This window comes from Pelophylax lessonae (assembly GCF_965119305.1).
Source record: "Pelophylax lessonae genome assembly, chromosome: 5".
NCBI lineage: Eukaryota > Metazoa > Chordata > Amphibia > Anura > Ranidae > Pelophylax > Pelophylax lessonae.
Window position 1 is genome coordinate 79,030,486 of NC_138772.1, and position 18,315 is coordinate 79,048,800.

The 18,315-nt window shown below is 50.3% G+C and overlaps 1 pseudogene across 1 annotated transcript in view; it reads right to left on the reverse strand.

Moving 5' to 3' along the window:
- The window catches only part of LOC309556432 (protein adenylyltransferase SelO, mitochondrial-like), a 159,528-nt pseudogene that overhangs the window by 33,838 nt on the left and 107,375 nt on the right, over nt 1–18,315 (reverse strand). Inside the window, exons 9-10 of the transcript in view lie at nt 12,663–12,857; nt 5,147–5,246 (exon numbers count right to left, since the gene is read on the reverse strand). The product of the transcript in view is annotated as a protein adenylyltransferase SelO, mitochondrial-like (transcript). The remainder of the gene's footprint in view (nt 1–5,146; nt 5,247–12,662; nt 12,858–18,315) is intronic.

Sequence of the window (18,315 nt, forward strand, 5' to 3'; positions counted from 1 at the left end):
TGTTCACTGCACTCCAAAAGGATTGTCTTCACTGCACCCCACAAAGATTGTGTTCACTGTACCCCACAAAGGTTTTGTTCACTGCACCCCACAAAGATTGTGTTCACTGTACCCCACAAAGGTTTTGTTCACTGCACCCCACAAAGATTGTGTTCACTGTACCCCCCAAAGATTTTGTTTACTGCACCCCACAAGGATTGTCTTCACTGCACCCCACAAGGATTGTCTTCACTGCACCCCACAAATATTGTGTTCACTGCACCCCACAAATATTGTGTTCACTGCACCCCACAAGGATTGTGTTCACTGTACCCCCCCAAAGATTTTGTTCACTGCACCCCACAAGGATTGTCTTCTCTGCACCCCACAAAGATTGTGTTCACTGTACCCCCCAAAGATTTTGTTCACTGCACCCCACAAGGATTGTCTTCACTGCACCCCACAAGGATTGTCTTCACTGCACCCCACAAAGATTGTGTTCACTGTACCCCCACAAAGGTTTTGTTCACTGCACCCCACAAAGATTTTGTTCACTGCACTCCAAAAGGATTGTGTTCACTGCACCCCAAAAAGATTGTGTTCACTGCAGCCCACACACAGAAAAATGGATGTGGATCACTGACACCTGCCTATCTCCTATCCCACACCACACAGCAATATCGATTGTAGTTTGTAGAACACACTTTCCCTAAAATTCAGCAGACTCTGTCCCTAACAGGATTGAGAAGAGATCGTAGATCAGGAGAACTAAGTGCAGACCCCACCCCACACAGCAATATCGATTGTAGTTTGTAGAACACACTGACCCTATAATTCAGCAGACTCTATCCCTAAAATGCCTACAACTCGCCCTGCCTAAACACTCCGACCTGTCCCTCAATTCTATCCGGACACAAATGGTTTTTTCCTGCCTATCTTTCCCTAATCAGCAGCCAGCACGTTGATGTGTGCTCTGTCCCTGATCTAAGCAGCATAATGATGCCGCTGCGGCTGCCTCGAACTTATAAAGACTTGGTCACATGCTTCAGACGGCCAATCACAGCTACTGAGACATTTGCAGGCATGGCTGGGATGGCTTAAGGCACACCAGTTAAACGATTGTTGATTGGCTGTTGAAAGCCCGCCATGAAAAGAGCGCCAAAGCATGCAAAACCCGGAAATAAAACGACCGAACACGGATTTTTACCCGAATATACAGTAAAGTGTCCGTGTTCGTGTTCGGGTAACAAAAATCCAATTATTCGGTACGAACACGAATAATACAGTCCGTGTTCGCTCAACACTAATAATGACTAAATATAACAGTAAGGAGAAACCTGTTGCAGCAAATGATGTTGCGGGGGGCACGATATCCGGGGGGAGGGTGTTGAACCTCGCGGGTTGCGAGAGAAGGTCAGGCAGACCAATAGTCCTGGATCTTCAGGAGAGTTGCATCGGAATAATGAAACCTGTGGAAAGTCAAAGGGGGGGGGGAGAAATGAGGGGGGAATAATGGGGAGAATAAGGATCAGTAACAGTTCCAAGGGTGACATATGGGAGGGACCGAATGGTCAGGAGAGGGGGGGGGGGGGGGAAGTGCGAGGGCTGAAACATGAGAAACAGTCTGATTCAGATGGTGTCAGCTCCCGGCTGGCGGTGTTCAGTAGATCAGGGGGGGGGACTGCGAGGTCTGAGGCGATGATTGGGATAAGGCCACAGTGGTGATGTCCAGAGTGGGGGAGCGTAAGGAGCACATAAGAGGGCAGGGGCAAGGGGGGGATAGGGCAGGGGTACCTCCGTGGATGATGCAAACAGACATCAGCGATCATCTTGAGGGGTTAAAGGTTCAACTTCTCCCGATGGCGAGCTGGAGATCGGAGAGGGCTGGAGCGACGATCTTCTCTGGAACGCATGGGGGGGTCGCATCATGTTGAGAATGACGGCGTCTGCGCTGCCTACTCCTTTGTGCTTTAGGAGTATTGGAGGTGGTGACTGAGATCCAGGGGTCTGAGGTGTAAAACTCACCATACCAGTCAGGTAAGTCCAGCACTGGGATCTCAAAGGCTTCGCAGAAAGCAGGGATGTCATCAGGGACTTTCAAAGATGCAGACCTGCCTCGAAAGGTGGCAAAGAGGCAAAAAGGAAAGCGCCATCTGTACGTAATCCCCCTGGTGCGGAGAGCTTCAAGTAGGGGGCGCAGGGCTCTGCGGTTCTGCAGAGTGATGGGCAAGAGGTCCTGGAAGAGTTTCAGCTCCGTCCCCTCGAACTGCACACGATCCCGGCCCCTGGCTTTCCGGAGAATGGCTTCCTTAAGGGGGTAGCTCACCAGGCAACAGATCACATCGCGAGGTGGATCGGATTCTCCCGCTCTAGGGGCGTAGGGCCCGATGCGCCCTCTCAAAATCGATCGGAGTGTCTGCCGGCCTTTCAAGTAGGTCATTGAAGATCGTGGTTAGCGAGGTGACCAGATCGGGGGGTTCCACTGACTCCGGGAGGCCCCGCAACCGGATATTATGTCTCCTACCTCGGTTATCCAGATCTTCCAGGTGTCGGTTGATCTCAATGAGGTGGGATGTGTACTGGTCTGTACCCCTCTGGAGTTGCTTGATGGCGGCCGCATGGGTGGCAGAGGCCTTCTCCGTAACGTCCAGCCTGGCAGTTACTGAGCGCAATTCCGCAGTTAGTTCCGAGATGGCGGAGCCCAACGTTGATTTAATGTCAGCGGCCACATTTTGGAGGTCCATGAGGCTCGGAAGAGGTACCGCTGCGGTCGGCTGGGGTAGGGATCCGGTGGATGTGGAGGATTGCGCCATAGGAGAGGTAGGCGTAGGAGCCGGGGAGGCCGCACGGCGGTCAGTCTTCTGTGTGCGGAAGATGGCCGGGATGTTTCCCGTGAGCTGGGATTCTTGGTCAGGCATCACCCGGCTGGCTGAAGCACTGCGACCCGATCGTAGCATATTGGGAAGGCTGTAGGCACCTGAAAAAGCAGGATATAGATCCCCAGTGCACGGAGCCGGGCTAACAAGCGGCCATTCGGGTCCGATGCCAAGCCACGCCCCCGAGATTTTTTTTTTTATGGGATATGTTTTATAGCAGAAAGTTAAATATGATGTTGTTTTTTTTTTTTTTTTTTTTGTTTTTTTTAGCACAAAATATACAAACCCAGTGGTGTTCAAATACCACTAAAAGAAAGCTCTATTTGTGGATTGCTCCAGATTGGCTATGCGTGAGCAGCATCTCCGCCCATATCTCCAGATTGGCAGTGGCTCCTCCTGCTAGGCAGAGCTTTCCAGCGTGCGCTTTTCCGCGCAGTACAGTAACCCCCCGATGACTCCTCCTCTCAGCTCAGCCTGCATGGAAGTTACTGTAAAGCAGACCGTGCCTCTCAGCTTGTACCAGGGCTCCAGCTGCTCCTCCATCACTCTGAGCCAGCTGACCCTCTTTGCTAGTCAGTAGAATTTTCCCACTGTCAGATGCACGGCCAACTTCTCTTCTTAGCACTTGTACAAGCAAGACTCGCCATACTGTAGTTGAAAAATGTCCCACAATCATTAAATGCATGGTCGACAGATTTCTGTTCAGCATCCACTTTGCCACTATTTTGGAAGCATGTCCCGCTGTCATTGGATGCATTGGATGCACGGTCAACATTTTCCTTCATAGCTCTGGCACACACATGGCCCTCGGGACACCGATCTATTTTCTCCATCCATACTTGCACCGTTTACTGTTAAGCAGGCACAGTCCATTTTCACGGTAAGATGCATTTCTCCTGCTCTCCAGCAGATCATTTGAACAAACAATTTGCGATTCTGACAGGAATTCTTCCGTTGCCACGAGCAACCATTATTGTGCATTTGATTCTTCATCCCACTCTATCTCCCGTAGAGCAGGCCTCACACTTCTCTTGAGCATTAAAATACAGTCCTTGAGAGAAAAATTACATTTTTCGAACTTTTCTTCGGCCTTTGCCATTAGCAACCGTTACGGTAGCCCAAGGGGATATTCCGGAAGAGCCCCCAAATGTAGCACTGCCCCCTAGGGAGCTGCTGAGTGTGGATTCCCCTGGGTTACCCATAGAACAGTCTGTAAAACGTATCACTTTAAGACTTGGCTCAAACAATGAACAGTCCAGGGGAATTGTTTTTTTTTTTTTGTGTGTTTTATTTTAGAACTTGGATGGGAGAAGGCATGAGTGGGATACTCCAACTTGAACTATGCACAATTTCTGAGGACAACTGACTGTAGTGTGTGCGGCAAGGCTGCTGCTTCACCTTGCCACTGAAGCGAAGTAGAAGATATGTTTCTAAATTAGAAGATATGCTCCTGAATTAATTCCTCTTCAGAGTCCTATCCTGGCACCCCCTTTCTCACTTCACATGCATGCTAGTCCCTTGTCCACTGACTCTCCACTGGAGTGGTCCCCTTCCTGGGCAGACCCCTGGCAAGCTTCCCGGTACTCACCGACACTGTTTTTCCCTGGGTTGCTCTGCCTTCAGCTCCACTCGTCAGTATCATGGACCTCCTGGCTCAGCATCACACACTTGTTCCACTAGGCCGACTGCCTGTGACCACCTTCCTTCCTGACAGGAGGAGATACAGCTGTCACCCTCCTCCTGGGACCTTGCTTCCCACCCAAAGACGCCCTGTCACATGTGCCTGTGGCTTGTATAACGTATCCCAGGATGTACCACTGTTGTGCCAACCCACTGGGATAGTCATAAAAGCCTGTGTGTCACTGGCTGGGTTTCCTCCACTGTCCAACAGGCTCCCCTATTGGATACAGTGGGGACACTCCCTCAGACCAGGTGAATCACACATGGACACATGCAACAGGCAAAACTAACAATCAGGCTCCCCTGATAAGCAGATGGAGCTGCTAAGCTTTTATCAACCTAGCACCTACCTTGGAGGGTGCTACATCTAAAAAGGAGTAGAATTGTCCTGGTGCACAACAGCTATGCCTGGATAAAAAAAAAATTTCTTTAGCTGGTAGGTTCTTACAGGCAGGGAATTCCCCTCTTTTGGTTCACTGTTTGCTACACTAATAATTATTTTAGATTTATTTTGTGTCTGCCCCAACAGTGGAGAAATGTGTTTAATAAAACAGTCATTCCGACTGGTTGCTACAAGCTTCTGGTTTCCATAATGCAGCAACTAAACTCACCTCTGAAAAGTCATCCCTCACTGCCTTGAGAACTGTTGATTCTGCCATCCAGTTGCGCAGGATGTATCCTGGGTTGGTGTCGGTAAAAGAAATCTGACTTCTGTCATTTCATCTAACAAATTCTGCACAGCTTTATAGAATGTATTGATAATTCACATCAGTGGAAGTGATGTTTTGCTGTGAGAAACAGAGAGCAGGCAGGCTTTTAATGAAGAAGGAACAACACGCACTGTCTCTTCTGCTAAAAAAATGCCCATAACTGTCTACTCGTTGTCTTCCTTCTGTGCTGTAATCTGAGCTGCGCATGCGCAGGTCGGCTTACAGTGGACGGCCGGTCTCTGAGTCCCAGGATGACCAGCTCCTGTGCATACACAGGAGTGACACGTCATACCCCACCGGCCAATGAAGAGGCCTGAAGACTGGCACTCAGAAATAGATGGCAGCGAGGGACCATTAGACAGTTAAAGTAATTTGTAAAGTCTCATTTTTTGGGGTCAAAATAACAAATATGTTATACTTTCCTGCCCTGTGAAGTGGTTTTGCAGAGAGTGGCCCCAATCCTCCTCTTCTCGAGTCCCTCTTCGGCTCTTCTGGCCCCTCCCTCTTGTTGAGTGCCCCCACAGCAAACAGCTTGCTTTTTCGGCACCCAAGCTGAGCCACAGCTCCCTGTGTCCATTCAGACACAGAGCTATGACCAGCCCCCCCCTCCTCATTGGCTCACTGAATTTGATTGACAGCAGTGGGAGCAAATGGCACCGTGCTGTGGTCTCAGTCAATGAGGAGGGGAGTCCTGGGCAGCAGAGACACTCCTGCAACATCGCTGGATAGAGCACTACACTATAACACTGCAGTTCCACCTGCTGGTATAGATAGGTATAATGCATATATATATAATGTGGGGATTTGCTCTGGTAGATAGGATTTGCGGGTGCAGTATAGAGGCAAAACATATGGTTCTTCAAGTAAATCAGGAGTGTTTTATTTACACTTTCAGGAACTCAAAAGTAACAGTCTTTCTTGGTGTTTAACTCACACCCAACAAAAAGGAAAACGACAGTCTTTTAAGGCAGGTTTTAAACACAGCAACAAGTCCATTCACCTGTGTATCTTTGGTGCTGTTCACACACAGCAAAGGATCAGTTCACCTGCTTGTAACTTTTCCAGCCTCAGCACTGACTTCCACAGCCTTCTGGTGTATGGAGATCATTCTCAATCACCTGTTAGGCTGTCTGCCTTATAAACCCCAGGCAAGACCTGGCCTGGAGCGTGGGGAGCAGCCACCCACCCATACCTTAACTGCTCCCAATAAGAGCCGGCCCGGATTCGGCTTTGCAGCCACACTAAAATAGAAAAATGTCAAACAGCACTAGCTGCTGCTGACACAGAACTACCGGCTCTTATCTCACCGAGGCCAGGAACCTCGGTGACACGTATCTTCCGTCGACCACGGATCCATGTGCCCTGCCACATACCTCCCCCCTTTGTTCAACCCTCAGGGGGTGAACACATGTCATACAGTGTGCGCGAGACAGGGCATCCGCATTTCCCTGTAGGCGGCCTGCCCTGTGTTCCACTGAGAACTTGAAGTTCTGAAGGGACAGGAACCATCTGGTGACCCGAGCATTTCTCTCCTTGGCCTGGCTCATCCATTGGAGAGGGGAATGGTCGGTCACCAGACGAAATTTCCTCCCCAACAGATAATAGCGAAGAGACTCGAGTGCCCATTTGATAGCCAGGCACTCTCTCTCCACTATACTGTATCGGGTCTCTGCTGGGGTGAGCTTCCGGCTGAGGTACACGACAGGATGCTCCTCCCCATTGACCTCCTGTGATAGTACAGCCCCTAGACCTACTTCCGAGGCATCGGTCTGTACTATAAATCCCTTCTTGAAGTCTGGGGTGACCAAGACTGGGGAACCCACATAGTGCCGACTTCAAAGCGGAAAAGGCCTCTTCCGCCTTATCATTCCAGTGAACCATGACGGACTTTCGTCCTTTTAGTAGCCCTGTCAGTGGAGCAGCTAAGGTGGCAAAATGGGGAATGAACCTCATATAATATCCCAGCATTCCCAGGAATGATCTGACCTGCTTAGTGGTGACTGGTCGGGGCCAACTACGTATGGCTTCTATTTTGTTTACTTGGGGTTTGATGACTCCTCGCCCAACCACATACCCCAGGTATTTAGTCTCTTCTAATCCTATTGAACACTTTTTTGGATTAGCGGTCAGCCCGGCCTTCCTAAGGGCATCCACTACCGCCTGCACTTTGGGCAGATGACTTTCCCAATCCCGGCTGTGGATGACGACATCGTCCAGGTAAGCTGAGGCGTACTGACGATGAGGTCGCAACACTATGTCCATTAGTCTTTGGAAGGTGGCAGGGGCGCCATGCAGGCCAAAGGGTAACACCTTATAATGATATAGGCCCTGAGGAGTAACAAAAGCCGTTTTTTCCTTGGCAGACTCCGTTAAGGGTACTTGCCAGTACCCTTTGGTGAGGTCTAGCACTGAAAAATATCGGGCTTGGCCTAATTTCTCAATCAGCTCGTCTACTCGGGGCATAGGGTACGCGTCAAACTTGGAGACCTCGTTTAGCTTACGAAAATCGTTGCAGAACCGCAACGTCCCGTCTGGTTTGGGTACTAAGACTATAGGACTGGCCCATTCACTTTTAGACTCTTCAATAACATTGAGTTTTAACATAAGTTGTACTTCTTCCTCAATAGCATGTCGCCGAGCCTCGGGTACCCGATATGGCTTTACCCGGACCTTGACCCGGGGCTCAGTGACGATATCATGTAGGATTAGAGACGTGCGTCCAGGGAGGTCTGAGAACACATCTGTGTTCCGACTAATGAACTCCCTGACTTCCTGGACCTGTTTGGAGGACAGGCTATCTGCAGCTTTTACCGAGGTTACTGCTTCACAGGCTTCAAGAGGAGGGGCTGGACCCTTTTCACCTAGAAACCCTGGCTGGGGGCTGTCGTTCTCGGACAAGTCCCTATCTTTCCACGGCTTTAGTAAATTTACGTGGTACACCTGCTCCGGCTTCCGCCGCCCTGGCTGGTGTACTTTGTAATTTACTTCTCCTATCTTTTCGAGCACCTCATAGGGACCTTGCCACCTAGCTAGGAACTTGCTATCTACTGTTGGTACTAGTACCACTACCCGATCACCCGGGTTAAAGTTCCGGACCCTAGCCTGTCGATTGTAGATCCTACTCTGGGCTCGTTGGGCTGCCTCCATGTGTTCCCGGACCAAGGGCATCACCTTTTCCATCCATTCCTGCATCTGGGTGACATAGTCAACAACACTTTTGTAGGGGGTGGGTTGTTGTTCCCAGGCCTCTTTGGCTATATCTAACAACCCGCGAGGATGCCTACCATATAGCAGTTCAAAGGGCGAGAACCCCGTGGAAGCCTGAGGTACTTCTCGCACTGCAAACATCAGATAGGGTAGAAGCAGGTCCCAGTCCTTACCATCCCTGGACACTACTCTTTTTAACATGTTTTTTAATGTTTGGTTAAATCTCTCGACCAGGCCATCTGTCTGGGGATGGTAGACGGATGTACGTAATTGTTTTATGTGGAGCAGCTTACAGAGTTCTCTCATAACCTTGGACATAAACGGTGTCCCTTGGTCAGTCAGGAGCTCTTTAGGCAGTCCCACCCGGGAAAACATTTCCATTAACTCCTTAGCTATAAGTTTGGCGGATGTATGTCGCAGGGGTATCGCCTCCGGGTAGCGAGTGGCGTAGTCAAGGATGACTAGAATATGTTGGTGACCCCTGGCAGATTTTGGAACAGGGCCGATTAGATCCATAGCGATTCGTTCAAATGGGACCTCAATTATCGGGAGAGGTATCAGGGGACTACGGAAATGGGGCTGGGGGCTAGTTATCTGACAGACCGGACACGACTTACAATACTCTTCCACTTCTCTGAACACACCGGGCCAATAAAACCTCTGTAGTATGCGGTCCTGTGTTTTCTGCCACCCCAAGTGTCCCCCAAGAACATGTTGGTGGGCAAGCTCCATAGCAAGCTTGCGGTACGCTGTGGGCACCACCAACTGTTCAACCAGTTCACCCCGGATTTGATTTACTCGATATAACATTTCCTGTTGAACAATAAAACGTGGAAACATCAATTCAGCCCCAGGGTTTTTTGGTTTACCATTAATGATTACAACATTTTCCCAGGCCCTGCTTAGGGACATATCCCGGTGTTGTGCAGTCCCGAAATTTTCCCCGGAGACATTGAGGTCTGCCAACTCAGGGCCGGATGGCAAGTCCTCCACGTCTCCCACCATTACATTTAGTGGGGTGGTGTCCCCCTCTATCACAGAAGCTGTGGTCACCCCTACCGAGGGCCCTTCGGACTCAGGCTCCCAGGGCTCTGGCCTCACACTGGAACCAGGCCATTCTGCTAGGGTTGTCCCTGTCTCAGGCTTGTCAGACCCTTTAACCGTAGGCCACAGTGCCGGAAAACCTGGAAAGTCCCTTCCGATTATTAGTTCATGTGGCAACTTGGTAGCGACAGCCACCTCATGGGTCCATTTGCCGGCCGCTGTAGACAAAGTTACCAGCGCTGTGGGATAGTCCTTTAAGTCTCCATGAATACATACGACCCCGACTCTGCGGCCGGTATATTCAGCAGGCCGTATTAACGTCGTTCTCACCAGGGACACCAGACTTCCTGAGTCCAGCAGAGCCACCTCCAAAGTGTCTCCCACTTCCACCTGACACAGATGGTTACTGTCTATCACCTCACCAGTGCCTGTGGCGCATAGCTTTCGTGCATACAACGAGTGGCGGTGTCCATAGTTAGTCTCCATAGGCTCGTCCTGTTGGGGACACTCAGCCCTCACGTGACCTGGCTCCTGACACCGCCAGCAGACTATTGGGGCCGGGCGTACAGGGAGTACGTCTTGAGTGTGTCTCATTGCCACCAAGCGTTGGGTCTGTGGCAGAGATTTCCGGGGTTTGACTGGCCCCCTCCCCCCTGTACATCCCTGCAAGTTCTTGGTGGCCTCATAGCGCTCCACCAGGTCAACCATATCCAGAGCATTGTCAGGAGAAGCCTGGCCGATCCAGTGCTGGAGGGGATAAGGCAAGGCCCTCCAAAACATGTCAGCCAATAAGCGGTCCAGCATATCAGTGGGCTTTAACAGATCAGGCTGCAGCCATTTTTGCAATCTGTGCAGTAAATCGTAATATTGTGGCCTGGCCGGTCCGGCCGCTTTGTAGCCCCACTGATGCACTCGCTGAGCGCGGACTAAGACATTTACGCCCAGTCTCGCCAGGATCTCACCTTTTACGGTCGGGTAGTCGGCAGCTTGGTCATCTGTCAAATCGAAAAACACCTGCTGGGGTCCAGATGCCAGGAACGGAGCGACCACCTCAGCCCACTGGTCACGGGGTAGCTTCTCCCGGACCGCCACTTTTTGAAATATGGCAAGGTACGTCTCGACGTCATCCGTGGGAGCCATCTTGGGTATCGCTGCACGGACCGCTTTCCGGACATCATGCACTCCCCGAGACACCCCGGACTTTTCCAACGCCAACACATGTTGCAGCAGCCGTTGATTAGTCTCCTGCTGTGCACGCATAGCCTCCTCATGTCTTTTCTGCTGTTGCAGGTTAGTTTCCCGCTGTAGCTCTATGGCCTGCTGTTGTCCTAAACTGGCCTGGATAAGCTGCCTTATCAATTCCTCCATCTTTTCCTGTGGCTGCAGCTTAGCAGGCTTAATATACGACATGTACAGTCACATTCAGCAGAACAAAAATATTTTGGCGTCTTACGCCAGCCTCACTGCGTTTGCCCGCATCCGAGCACCAAATGTGGGGATTTGCTCTGGTAGATAGGATTTGCGGGTGCAGTATAGAGGCAAAACATATGGTTCTTCAAGTAAATCAGGAGTGTTTTATTTACACTTTCAGGAACTCAAAAGTAACAGTCTTTCTTGGTGTTTAACTCACACCCAACAAAAAGGAAAACGACAGTCTTTTAAGGCAGGTTTTAAACACAGCAACAAGTCCATTCACCTGTGTATCTTTGGTGCTGTTCACACACAGCAAAGGATCAGTTCACCTGCTTGTAACTTTTCCAGCCTCAGCACTGACTTCCACAGCCTTCTGGTGTATGGAGATCATTCTCAATCACCTGTTAGGCTGTCTGCCTTATAAACCCCAGGCAAGACCTGGCCTGGAGCGTGGGGAGCAGCCACCCACCCATACCTTAACTGCTCCCAATAAGAGCCGGCCCGGATTCGGCTTTGCAGCCACACTAAAATAGAAAAATGTCAAACAGCACTAGCTGCTGCTGACACAGAACTACCGGCTCTTATCTCACCGAGGCCAGGAACCTCGGTGACACGTATCTTCCGTCGACCACGGATCCATGTGCCCTGCCACAATATATATATATATATATATATATATATATATATATATATATATAGTCATATTACTCGCTGTTGCTCTTCCAACCCCCTTTCTCAACAGCAAGTGCTTTGTCAAATTATAATTCGTTTCTTCTGCATTTAACTATGACTTTCCTTCAATAAAGGCTTGGTGAGTGCATCAGCAGTCATCTCCTCTGACAGGCAGTATTAAATGTTAATAACACCTTGTTCTTGATTATCCCTCAGCAGGTGATACTTGACGTAGATGAGTTTGGTCCTAGGATTTACCCTTTCTGATTGTGTAAGTTTATACATCCCTGGTTGTCTTCAAAAATGGGAATTGGTTTTGACATGTCTACCCCAATGACCACACAATTTGACAAATCCATATTGCTTCTTGACATGCCTGTGCTGCTGCAATGTACTCTGCTTTAGTTGACGATAGAGCGACAGTTGTTTGCTTTAGACTAGACCAACTTATGGTTCCTTCCCCATACTGGAAGATGAATCCACTTGTGAATTTGCAGTCTGTGCAGTCCCCAGCCCAATCAGCATCAACATATCCGACCAGTGTTGGATTTGATGTTTCTGGTAACCATAACTTCATCTGAATTGTTTCTTTAAGGTACAGCATCACTCTTTTTACTGTGTTCCAGTCATGCTGACAGCGAGCTGAGACTTTCCTGCATACTATGCCCACTGCTGCGGCTATGTCTGGTCTTGTCACAGTGGCAACATATAGTAGCTTACCGATTGCTCTGCAATACGTGTTATTATTGGGTAGCAAGTTTTCTGCTGCTTTTGATAGCCTGGTTCAATTGGAGTTTTCATTTCCTTTGCATCTTGCATATGGAATTTTTCTAAAATTTCTGAGTTTTTTTGAAAATGTTTGAGAAGATAACTTTCATCTTCTTCTCTCTCTATTTGGACTGCCAGATAGTAGCCAATGTTCCCTAGCTCTTTGATTTAAAGATTTTCTTTCAGCTTGTGAACTATCTGATTGTAATCCCCTTCAGGTTATGTATACCCATTTGTCTTCTTGATTTCTGGAGTAGAGACAGGGGTCTGTTTTACTTCTTGTGAATCCCTCTCTAGTAAGCACTGCATTCACTTTCTCATTACACATCCTTTCAGATTGCTTAAATAGATGCTCTTCTGAAGTTTACACACAAGGTTATCTCCTTGCTCAAACCCTGGTGTTTGCTCCATGTAGAGTTCCTCCTTAATGTCTCCATACAGGAAAGCAGTTTTAATGTCTAGATGTTTCACTTGCATGCCCTTCCCAGCTGCAATGCTAAGAAGCCCTCTGATGGTGAAGTGTTTTATGATGGAAGCGAATGTTTCATTGTAGTATTCACCGAAATTCTGGCATCTGACTTTGAAAGGCTACCAACTTCCTACAGTTTTGCGTTAAAGAGGGAGCTCTGTGAGTGTCCAGGTTTTATTTTCTTTAATTCCTCTGCTGCTGCCTTTCTCCATTTATTGGCTTCACATTTTGGCAGTTTTTCTATGTCTTCCCATTATGTTGGTTCAAATACGTCATGTGTTTTAACAGTGTATGACAGCTTACGGAGTGGTATCCCCTTTGTAGTCCGAGTGGGTCGTCTGATTTTAGGCAGGTCTGCAGGATCTGGTAGGGAACTTGGTTTAGGCATTGTGAGTTCCACCTCTTGTTCTGACTCCTGCACAGGTTCTCTTTGATCGACCTTTTTATCTTCATATTCACTTCACAGCTTTCAGGAATCAGTGTTTCTGATAATGGGCTCTCATCAAAATAAACGATGGCTTATTGTTGTTTTGTCAGTCTTTGGGTGTAGGATTCTGTGAACCCTTAGTTTGCTCGCTGTATCCTACTAGAATGCCCTCCATAGCTCTGTTCTCCAGCTTGGATCATTTCTGACTTGGAATATAGGCATATGCTTTACATCCAAACACTCTGATGTGCCCTATGCTAGACTTTGATCCATGCCACATTTCGAATGGAGTACTTTGGCTCCTGAGGGTAGTCTGTTCTGTAGGTAGGCTGCAGTCATGACTGCTTCTCCCCAGTACTTGTGAGGTAGGTTGGCATCCGACAGCATGCACCTGGCCATTTCTATAATAGTGTGATTTTTCCTTTCTGCTACACCGTTTTGTTCAGGAGTGTATGGTGTGGTTGTCTGGTATACAATTCTTTGTCTCTTCAGGTATGAGTCCACTTAATTTGCCTATGTATTCTCCCCCATTTTTAGTGTGTATTATTCCTGGTTTTCGTTGGAATTTTTTGCTAGAAATGGCAACAAAGTCTTGAAGTCTTTGATGTTTCATTCTTGTGTTTCATCAGATAAGCAGTTGTGTACCTGGAATAATCATCAATGAAAGCCAGTAGATATCTGTCCCCCCCCCCCCCCTGAAGTGACAGTTTTTATTGGACCGTATACGTCACTGTGTATGAGCTGCAGGGGGTGGGTAGTTTTTCTTTGAGAAGCCTGTGGAAGGGGAGCACGTGTCGCATTTGCTTCAATACAGCACTTGCATTTCATGACCACTTTCCATGGAGCTATTGTCAAATCTTCTGATAAACCTCTTTATAATGTCCTGTATAGCTTCTGGACTTTTGTGCCCCAACCGCCTGTGCCATAAATGAATAAATTTGCTGTGTGGGTCATTAGATACTATATTGGCTTGCTGGTCTGTGGTGATAAGCTTGTATAGGTGATCATCCAGTTTTCCTTTTGCGAGGAATCGCTTATTATTGTAAATTGTGCATTCATCACCCTGGAACTTAACTGTGAGACCGTTGTTTGCAAGAATTTTCACTGATAGAAGGCTGCCTTCTAGTTCTGGAATATAGCGCACTTTCTTTATAAGGATGCTGTGCTTGCCTCCTTGTGGTGTAATGCAGTTCAGGAAGCCCTGGCCTTCACCTTCTGCTGTGATGCTTTTCCGGTTTGCTAGGAAAACTTTGTTTTTTACACTGTAATCAACGTTTGTGAAGAAGGTCTCATCATTAGTCATGTGGCTTGTCACACCTGAGTCTATGCACCAGCCATGTGGCTTACCACTCTGTGCCACTTTAAAGGTGCCACTCCATAAAGATTCTGCAGTTTTCATTTGTGGCTGCTTTGACTCTTTTTTGTGGATAGCTCTAGTTTTCGCTGCTCAGCTTTCCAGATAGGACAGTCCTTTTTTAAGTGACAGGTCCTTTTACAGTATAAACAGCCTCTGCTTTCTTTGTTGTGTTTGTGCCTTTGTACATGTTAAGAGCTTTGTCATCATGGTGCATATTCTCTTTCCTTATGTCATATTCATCAATTCATTTGCCCTTGACATATTCCAGCGTTAGATCCTGCTCGGGTCTGGTTTCTAAAGCGTTAATAAGAGCAGTCTATGTCTCCAGTGGCGGAGCTAGACTTTTAAAACAGGGGTGGCAAAGGGGTGGCAAGGTATTATTTTGGGGGGTCAATATACATGCGTATATATATATATGTACACACACACACACATACATATACACACACTTTTATAACTAAATGTAAACAAACATCCTAAGCGGTATTAAAACATTTTTAATTAAATAAACAATTATCAAAGTAAACATTCTTTTAAGGCCACACACTGATCACAGGGCTCTGCTCTAAAGGGGATCTATGGGGACCCTGCTCTAAAGGGGATCTATTGCATAGATCCCCTTTAGAGCAGGATCCCCATATATCTCCCTTTAGGGCAGGCTAGGGCAGGTCCCCCATAGATCCTCCTTTACAGCAGGCCAGGGCGAGGTGAGGTCCCCTATATAGATCCCCTCTTACAGCAGGCCAGGGTCCTCCCCCAGACAGTCCCTATCAGTCTCCGCACCGACAGGATTGGGTTCGGGAGCTGAGCAGCCAGGGGCAGAGAGCAGCAGACAGAGAGGCGGCGGCCATGGCGGAAGCACTGCATGAGGGTGATTAGGGTGTGCCTAGGCACACCCAGCACACCCCGTGCGCATGCCTATGAGTAGGGCTGCACAATATTGCCCCCCATCAATGTAGCGACCAGCATGCCCCCCCATCAATTGACAATGTAGTAACCAGCGTACCAACCCATCAATGTAGTGACCAGCATGATTGCCAACCTATCAATGTAGTGACCAGCGTGCTGTGTCCCCTTCAATCATGCAGAGACCAGAGAGAGACTTACCTAAGGTTACAGGTAGAAGAAGTGAACGAGAGGGCCCCTGTGTAGCTAGTTCTCTGTGACTGTCTGTGACTGAGCGCGGTGAGCAGCAGTGGCGCCGTGATTCGCTGCCCAGCTAACCAATCACGCGTGCCTGCACACCTGATTGGTTAGCTGTGCAGCGAATCACGGCGCCGCTCCTGCTCAGCTCACCGCACTCAGTCAGAGTCACAGAGAACAAGCTACACAGGCGCCCTCTCGTTCAGGTTCAGCTATGCTATGTAATGTTATACGCATAAGCGAGCGTGAGCGGCAGGGGCATTGCTAGGTGGTAAAAAGACCAGGGGCTGCAGTCCGAAGGTAAATTTGATAACCCCTCCCACAAGTCCCGCCCAAGATCCACCCAATACCCGCCCCCTCACCCCTGCCCAATGCCCCACCATAAAATGACTCACCCTTCGCAGCTATAACAGGCACAGATGTTGGATGAGAAGCCCTGACCTCACAAATGTGCTTCTGGAAGAATAGAATCAGAATAGTCAGGGAGGGAGAGAGGGATAAAGAGAGAGAGGGAGAGAGGGAGAGAGCGGGAAAGAGGGAGAGAGAGGGGGGTAGGGAGGGATAGAAGGAGAGGGAGGGAGAGAGAGGAATAGAAGGAGAGAGGGAGGTAGTGAGAGAGGGGGAGGGGGGTAGTAGTGAGAGAGGGGGAGGGGGGTAGTAGTGAGAGAGGGGGAGGGGGTAGTAGTGAGAGAGGGGGGAGGGGGTAGTAGTGAGAGAGGGGGGAGGGGGGTAGTAGTGAGAGAGGGGGTAGTAGTGAGAGAGGGGGGTAGTGGTGAGAGAGGGGGAGGGGGGTAGTGGTGAGAGAGGGGGGTAGTGGTGAATGAGGGGGGAGGGGGGTAGTTGTGAGAGAGGGGGGTAGTTGTGAGAGAGGGGGAGGGGGGTAGTAGTGAGAGAGGGGGGTAGTGGTGAGAGAGGGGGGAGGGGGGTAGTAGTGAGTGAGGGGGGAGGGGGGTAGTAGTGAGAGAGGGGGGTAGTAGTGAGAGAGGGGGAGGGGGGTAGTAGTGAGAGAGGGGGAGGGGGGTAGTGGTGAGAGAGGGGGGGTAGTGGTGAGAGAGGGGGAGGGGGGAAGTGGTGAGAGAGGGGGGTAGTAGTGAGAGAGGGGGAGGGGGGTAGTAGTGAGTGAGGGGGGAGGGGGGTAGTGGTGAGAGAGGGGGGTAGTGGTGAGAGAGGGGGAGGGGGGTAGTAGTGAGAGAGGGGGGTAGTAGTGAGAGAGGGGGGTAGTAGTGAGAGAGGGGGGAGGGGATAGTAGTGAGAGAGGGGGGAAGTGGTGAGAGAGGGGGGTAGTGGTGAGAGAGGGGGAGGGGGGAAGTGGTGAGAGAGGGGGGTAGTAGTGAGAGAGGGGGAGGGGGTAGTAGTGAGAGAGGGGGAGGGGGGTAGTAGTGAGAGAGGGGGGAGGGGGTAGTAGTGAGACAGGGGGAGGGGGAGGGGGGTAGTAGTGAGAGAGGGCGGGGGGTAGTAGTGAGAGAGGGGGGAGGGGGGTAGTAGTGAGAGAGGGGGGAGGGGGGAGGGGGGGTAGTAGTGAGAGAGGGGGAGGGGGGTAGTAGTGAGAGAGGGGGTAGTAGTGAGAGAGGGGGGAGGGGGGTAGTAGTGAGAGAGGGGGAGGGGGTAGTAGTGAGAGAGGGGGGAGGGGGGTAGTAGTGAGAGAGGGGGGAGGGGGGTAGTAGTGAGAGAGGGGGGAGGGGGTAGTAGTGAGAGAGGGGGAGGGGGAGGGGGCTAGTGGTGAGAGAGGGGGAGGGGGGTAGTAGTGAGAGAGGGGGGAGGGGGGTAGTAGTGAGAGAGGGGGGAGGGGGGTAGTAGTGAGAGAGGGGGAGGGGGTAGTAGTGAGAGAGGGGGAGGGGGTAGTAGTGAGAGAGGGGGAGGGGGGTAGTAGTGAGAGAGGGGGAGGGGGGTAGTAGTGAGAGAGGGGGAGGGGGGTAGTAGTGAGAGAGGGGGAGGGGGGTAGTAGTGAGAGAGGGGGTAGTAGTGAGAGAGGGGGGAGGGGGTAGTAGTGAGAGAGGGGGAGGGGGGTAGTAGTGAGAGAGGGGGGAGGGGGGTAGTAGTGAGAGAGGGGGGAGGGGGGAGGGGGGTAGTAGTGAGAGAGGGGGAGGGGGGTAGTAGTGAGAGAGGGGGTAGTAGTGAGAGAGGGGGGAGGGGGGTAGTAGTGAGAGAGGGGGAGGGGGTAGTAGTGAGAGAGGGGGGAGGGGGGTAGTAGTGAGAGAGGGGGGAGGGGGGTAGTAGTGAGAGAGGGGGGAGGGGGGTAGTAGTGAGAGAGGGGGAGGGGGGAGGGGGCTAGTGGTGAGAGAGGGGGAGGGGGGTAGTAGTGAGAGAGGGGGGAGGGGGGTAGTAGTGAGAGAGGGGGGAGGGGGGTAGTAGTGAGAGAGGGGGAGGGGGTAGTAGTGAGAGAGGGGGAGGGGGTAGTAGTGAGAGAGGGGGAGGTAGTAGTGAGAGAGGGGGAGGGGGGTAGTAGTGAGAGAGGGGGAGGGGGGTAGTAGTGAGAGAGGGGGAGGGGGGTAGTAGTGAGAGAGGGGGGAGGGGGGTAGTAGTGAGAGAGGGGGAGGGGGGTAGTAGTGAGAGAGGGGGTAGTAGTGAGA